We start from the raw sequence: 7727 nt of genomic DNA on the forward strand, positions 1-7727 counted from the left end.
TGAAGTTGTCCCAGAGGTTCCTTATACTATCTTCATATTTTTTGAATCTCTTTTCTTTTTTCTTTTTCGGTTGGGTATTTTTTGTTTCTTTGTATTTCAAATCTTTGACTTGATTCTTGGGATCCTCTTGTCTGCTGTTGGATCTCTGTAAATTATTCCTTATTTCAGTCAGTGTATGCTTAATTTCTAGTTGGTCCTTTTTCATGTCCTCCATGGTCTCACTATACTCCTTGAGGGATTCATTAAATTTATCGGCGGTTTCCATAAAATTCTTGACAAACCTTATAAACGTGACCTTGAACTCTATATCCAGTCGTCTGTCCTCCTCCGTTTCTGACAATTGTGACCTGTTTCTTTGTCTCCGCATTTTGGCTGCTTCCCTGTGTTGATAGAGTGGCCTGCGCGCCAGGTGTCCTGTAGGGCACAGTGGCTCAGCCTCCCCAGTTACCTGGGGTGGACACTCTTGGTGCACTCTTGGTGCCTTGGTTGATGTAGGCTCACTGGGAGGAATTGACCTCCAGGCCAATTGGCTGTGGGAAGCAGCTGTGTCTGAAGTGGGAGAATGGTCCCCCTCTGACCACTGGGTACAGTGGCTCCTGGATCTAAGGAGGTGCTAATTCAGCCCCTGCCTGAGGCCTCACAGCCGGGCCACGAAGAGGCTCAGCTGTGAAGCAATGCAAGCCGCTGTGGGGCCTTGGGCCTTCTCTTGGAAGTTCCGGGTCTGGCTGGCCCGGCTGCAGTTAGGTAATTATCAGGTTGCAAAGGGCCGGGGCATTCACATGCAAAAGCCTCTGCTGCAGCCTGGGTGGGGCGGGGGTCTCAGGGAGTCAAAAGGGCGGAGAAAGAAGCAATGGCTGATTCTCCGCGCCCGGAGTCGCGCGTCTCAGTGTCCCGGTAACGGCTGCAAGCACCTCTGAGGGAAATCCGCCCTCAAGTTCGCCCGCTGCCGCCTGACAGAGCAGCCTCTCCCCGTATGTGTCCTGGGTCCCCAGAGACTTCCCAGAACCGGAGATCAGAGCAGTCGGGAGCTTGTGATTCAAAAAGACAGCCGCGTCCTCAGGTGCCACCCCCTTTCCGCGCGCGCGCGCGAGCCGCCGCCGTACCTCTGCACTCAGCCTCCGCAGCTCCTCTGGCTCTCAGCGTGCTTTTCTTTTCTTCTAGTTGTAGAAATTACACTCAGCCAGCCTTCCTGTTTTTCTGGACGATGTTTGCTCCGTCCTTTGGGATAATTTTCAATTGCTGTGGGAGGCGACTATTTCCCGGTGTTTATCTATGCCGCCATCTTAGTTTCTCCAGTTATTGCCATTTTAATTGTTTTCTGATTGTTTTTGTAGTCCTCTGGTCCTTTCTTATTCTCTTGCTCTCTTATATTGTAGTTAAGCAGTTATCAACCTGTGGGTCACTACCCCTTTGGAGGTCGAACGACCCTTTCACAGGGGTCGCCTAATTACATCCTGCATATCAGATATTTACATTACGATTCATAACAGTATTACAGTTATGAAGTAGCAACGAAAATAATTTTATGGTTGGGGGTCACCACAACATGAGGAACTATATTAAAGGGTTGCAGCATTAGGAAGGTTGAGAACCACTGTTGTAGTTGGTGATTTTTTGTAGTGCTGTGCTTGGATTCCTTTCTCTTTATTTCTTGTACTAGAGGCCTGGTGCACAAAATTCGTGCATGGGTAGGGTCCCTAGGCCTGGCCAGCGATCAGGGCCAAGCAGGTTCTCTGCCTCCCCGCCTCCTCCTTCCCTTGCCACCCGCACACCACCACCACACAGTTCCCCTCATCTCCACGCCACCTCCTTCCCTCGCTTCTTCAGCACCATCCGCCACTGGTCGCCTGCCATGTTCCATGCTGCCCCCTGGTGGTCAGCGCAAGTCATAGCGAGCAATTGAACTCCCATTTTCCGGGTCTAACTCCCCAGGGGACACTTTACATATTAGCTATATATATACACACACACACACACACATACACACACACACATACATACATATACGCACACGGATAGATAGATAGATAGATAGATAGATAGATAGATAGATATAGATAGACAAACAGACGAGAGGCCTGGTGCGCTCGGGGGGAGGGGTTCCCTCAGCCCAGCCTGTGCCCTCTTGCAGTCCGGGAGCCCTCAGGGGATGTCCGACTGACATGGAGGCGGGAGAGGCTCCCACCACCGCCACTGTGCTCACCAGCCATGAGCCCTTCCTACATTTCCTACTTTTACCTTTATATTTTATAGTTGGTTGATGGATTGCTTTTACTAAATGTTTGCCTTTTTCAGTAAGCATTTTTCTTTGCTATATTTTCTTATTCATATTTTTTATCTTTTCTACTTACAGAGGTATATTTAACACTTCTGGTAATGCTGGTAAAGTAGTGAGCTCCTTTACGTTTATCTTCTCTAGGAAACTTTTTCCTATTCTAAATGATAGTCTTGCTGGGTGGGGTAATCTTGGTTGTAGGTCTTTGCTTTTTTTCATCCCTTTGGTTGTTTTGTGCCAATCCCTTCTGGCCTGCTAAGTTTCTGTTGAGAAATCAGCTGATAGTCTTATGGAAACTCCCTGGCACGTAACCAACTACTTTTCTCTTGCTACTTTCAAATTTATTTCTTTGTTTTTAACCTTTGGTATTTTTATTATGATGTGTCTTGATTTGGGCCTGTTTGGGTTCATCTTGTTTGGAACTCTTTGCACTTCGTGGACTTGTATGTCTATTTCCTTCACCAGGTTAGGGAACTTTTCTGTCATTAGTTTTTCAAATAGGTTTTCAATTTCTTTCTCTCTCTCCTGTTCTGGCACCCCCATGATGAGACTGTTGGTACACGTGAAGTGGCCCCAGATTATAGCTTACAGGGAGACTAGCTGTATGGAGAAGGGCTATCTTGAGACAGTTTCACAGGGACCATGGATGGGAGGCATGGTGGCCAAAATAATTAGTCCCCAGTTGGATGGGATTTCTCTTGGGACACTGTCTCAGTTCTGGGAGTCTTCTCTGATGGATGGGTGTCAACATCTTGGCCTTAGACAGTTTGGGCTGATGTGGAGCCGACTGTGGGTGCTGAGGCTGGTATGGAAGGTGGTGGTGGTGAGTTTACTAGCCATGTGCTGCCCTGATGTCCACTTGTTTGCACCCTGTCATCTTACATCCTCATCTTATACCTCAATGATTGCATAGTTCGCCAGCGGGTCTTACTTCAACTCTGTTTTGCAGTTCTGTTCAAACCTTGCCTTGTCCCGTTCAGCCTATAGCAATCCATTACGGTAGAGTGGGCCAAGTCGGACAAGCATCCAGAGTCTTCCGTGGTCTGGGTCCACCTGACTTCAGTCCCTGCTACCAGCACTCAGAGACCAAGGCCTCCAAGCCTGGTCCCTTACTCTCATCCGCAAGCACCCGTGGTCGGACTTGGCTGTAACAGTTGTGTGTGCTTCTTGTCGCTCTTTGTCCAGATCTTACCCCTTCAAGGCTCAGCTTAAGTCCTACTTCTTTTTTTTGTTTTGTTTTGTTAGTATATTTTATTGATTTTTTTACAGAGAGGAAGGGAGAGGGAGAGAGAGCTAGAAACATCGATGAGAGAGAAACATCGATCAGCTGCCTCCTGCACACCCCCTTCTGGGGATGTGCCCACAACTGAGGTACATGACCTTGACCGGAACTGAACCTGGGACCCTTCAGTCTGCAGGCATTGGCTCCATCCACTGAGCCAAACGGTTAGGGCAAGTCCTACTTCTTATATGACTGCTCTCCCTTCTCTAACTTACGTTTAGTCACCTGTAGAAACGTGTGCTTGGTTGTAACCTGTGTCTCGTGGAACTGATCAACCTGATTAATCCTCCTCTGCTTTTCTGGAAAAAACATCTGCCTTAAGTCTGCACCACATCACCTGTGGAAACACGGGGCAGGCCATCCTTCACTTAGGCCTGCGCCCCTCGTCTCTCTTTCCTTCTCCAGGACCTCAGTCTTCTAATTGACTCTCCTTTCTCACCCATCTCTTTGCCTGTACTGGGTCGTCCCATAGCAGTGAAGTATATTTTTTAAAATATGTTTTTATTGATTTTCTTTAGAGAGAGAGGAAGGGAGATGGTGAGACGATAGAAACATCATTGGTAGAGAAATAGTGACCAGCTGCCTCCTGCATGCCCCCTACTGGGGATGGAGTCCACAACCCAGGCATGTCGCCAGACTGGGAATTGAACCAGTGACCTCTTGGTGCATGGGATGATGTTCAATCCACTAAGCCACGCTGGTCGGCCCAGTCAAATATTCTTAACTCCCATCTTTAAAAACAATCAGCTAACCTTGCTCTATCCGCATCCTTCCCTCACTTCTGCCCCACTTTTCTGCTCCTTGTCAGAGCAAACTAACAGAGCTGTCCCCACTCCCACATCTTGCTTATCTTCAGTTTGCTCTTGTCTGTATTTCCTCATTTTCTCTCCCTTGAAAATGTTCTTCTTGAGGATATCAGGGCCTCCGTGCTCTCAGATCCCAGTGGACACTCTGGCACCTGCCCCACCCTTAGCACCCTCTATACTTAACCATTTCTTGGAACCTGTGCCTGGTTTTCCTTCTACCTTACTAACAATTGCTCCTTCTTTGTCTCTAGCCATTTGCCTTTGTCTGTACATTTTGATTCTGCCACTGCGTCCCGTCCTGTCTCTAGTCTTGTCTTTCTCTTCTCAGTCTGAATGCTGGGGAGTCTCAGAGTTCTTGTTCCTCGAAATGTTAGGGCTTTCAACACCCTGCATACGCTAATAACTCCCAGCCTACTTCCCATTTCAGACTTGTGTATCCAGCTGCTGCTTACTGTTTCCACGTGGATGAAGATGGGTATATTGTACTTAACTCTAAAAGTTGAACATTCAGCCCTAACTGGTTTGGCTCAGTGGATAGAGGGTTGGCTGCGGACTGAAAGGTCCCAGGTTCGATTCCAGTCAAGGGCATGTACCTTGGTTGTGGACACATCCCCAGTGGGAGATGTGCAGGAGGCAGCTGATCGGTGTTTCTCTCTCATCGATGTTTCTAACTCTCTATCCCTCTCCCTTCCTCTCTGTAAAAAATCAATAAAATATTTTAAAAAATTAAAAATAAAAAAATAAAAGTTGAACGTTCAAATGTATTCACACACACTCACACACATACATGTACACACTTACCCTCAGCTTCCCAGGCTCACTCCCTGTTCCTTCCTGCTCCTTAGAGGCCCTAATTACTTAACCCAGAAACATAGATATCATTCTTAATTCTCCTTCTTTGTATGTTAACATCCAATTTGTTGGCAAGTACGTTCTGTCATTTTTACTTCCAAAACGGTCTAGTCATGTCTCTGACTCCACTGCCCTCTCCTTGTCTAAGCCACCATGACGTCCCCTGGAATACGGCTATAGTTTACCAACCCATCCCTGCTATTCCTCTCATTCTGCAATCCAGTCTCCACCATGGAGCCACACTGATCTTGGAAAATAGATCAGATCATTTCGTTCTCTCCTTTAGTATTTTCCTGGGCACTTAGAATAAAGTCCCCACATCCAAGGGCGGTGTGTAGTGGCTTTCTGCCTGCCTCCAGTTTTCCCTTAGATCCTGGCCCCCTTGCTCCTCACGCTGGGGTCAGGCTGGCTTCCTCTCTGTGCTTGGGCTCATCAAGGTCTGTCTCCCATCAGGGCCGTAGACACTTGTTCCTCTGTCTGGAACACTCTGGTAGCTGCTTCCATTTTGTCCATCACGCCTTTTCACAATGTCACCTCCTTTCCTGACCACGGTATTAAAATCAGTTACTCTTTGTGACTTGCTTTGTTTATTGCCGCCACTTTCGCACACACACTCACACCGTCTCATCCTCTCTCAGATGTAAGTTACTAAAGGCTGGGACCTCCTCGTTATTGCTCGCTGCTGTATCGAAGTTAGCACAATGTATGGGACTCAGTCAGTCTTCACCTACTTGCTAAATGAACGATTGTTTTTATTTCATCCTCTTTTCTCACGAATCGTATGCACTCAGCACAGTAGAATGAAATATGTTTGGTTTTTCTGTCTAGGTCAAGTGCTTGGGAACTCCTCCTGACTGAGTGAGCGCACGCCTCCCATTGCTGACAGACGTGATGTTTTACCGGTTGCTATCGGTGGTCCAAAGACAAAGAACCAGCCGAGGATGGCAGAACTGGCCCTCAGCCAGAAGCGGTGCCTCAGCGGCCGAGGCGCATTCTGTCGCCCTGCCTGCCCAGGCGCAGGTGGTCATCTGTGGCGGGGGAATCATGGGCACATCCGTGGCCTATCACCTGTCCAAGATGGGGTGGAAGGACATTGTCCTTTTGGAGCAGGGCAGGTAAGGATCCACTGGGCATGATTCCCTCCTTCCCTCTCTTTCTTTTGGTGATCCTGTCTCACCACTAGCTAATCAGTGTTGCTAGGAGCATGAGAAGAATCACAGGTGGAAATCCTGTACTGGGCTTTGTTTGGTGATGCTTAAACTCATGTTTCCTGGTTTTGGAGAGCTGGCAGAGTCCCGCAAACCAAGTGTCTGAAGCATGTGTTTATTCACGTTCAGAGCACATCTTGGCATCTGTTCTCCTTCTCATAGTCAGGCAGCAACACAAATCCTGGGGCCAAGAGCTCCCTCTAGGAGTCAGAATGAAATTGCCTGTATCCTGCTCTATTTGTTTGTTTTTAATATATATATATATTTTATTGATTTCTGAGAAGAAAGGAGAGGGAGAGAGAAATAGAAACATCAGTGATGAGAGAGAATCATTGATTGGCTGCTGCCTGCATACCCCACACTGGGGATTGAGCCCACAACCTGGGCATGAGCCCTGACTGGAGATCAAACCATGATCTCCTGGTTTATAGGCTGACGCTCAACCACTGAGCCACGCAGGCCGGGCTGCTTTATTTTTTTTTGTTTTTCATTTAAGTAAGTTATTTTGAAAGAATTTAGGATTTACAGATAAATTGAGTATACAGGAGGTAGTTCCCATCGAACTTACCTCCACTTTCACTTGTTATTAACATCCTATATTATGGTACGAACTCAGTAATGAACCAACATTGATATGTTGTTATTAACTATAGTTCATAGCTTTTTTGAATTCTTCATTTTACCCCTAGTGTTTTTTATCTGTTTCAGGCTTTTGTTGTTCTTTTGCCTACAACAAATTGGACATTTAAAAAAAGTTTATTTCTTAAAAGGCAATACATTGACATGAGTCAGAATAGAAAATTGTAGAGGAGTGTCCAGTGAAAGTCTTTCTACCATCCCTGACCTCTGGCTTCAGGTTTCCCTCACTGGAGGCAAGTTAAGTTCCTGATGAATCGGACCAGATGCTCTCTCCACATAGGAACAGATCTGTGTTCTTCAGTATATATTGGTGTAAATGGGTGTCCATTTATTTATTCCCTGTTTTATACAAGCGGTAGCATTCCTTGCCTTGCTTTTCTCAATAGGATTGTTCCACATTGTGGGATAAAAGCTTTCTTATTCCTTTTTCATGGCTGTATAGTATCCCACTGTGTAGGTGAACTCCAAAATTTGAAATCAGTGTCATGTCCACGGACATGTAGGTGTTTCCATCTTTGGACAGACAGAATATTGCTGCAGTTGGGACTTGAACTGGCTGCATTCATAGGTATGAGTCCACTTAACAGCCTTGTGATCCATCCTACAGGCTGGCTGCTGGCTCTACGAGGTTCTGTGCAGGCATCATAAGCACTGCCAGGCACTTG

This window comes from Myotis nattereri, assembly GCF_964212035.1.
Source record: "Myotis nattereri genome assembly, chromosome: 15".
In the NCBI taxonomy this organism is placed as follows: domain Eukaryota; kingdom Metazoa; phylum Chordata; class Mammalia; order Chiroptera; family Vespertilionidae; genus Myotis; species Myotis nattereri.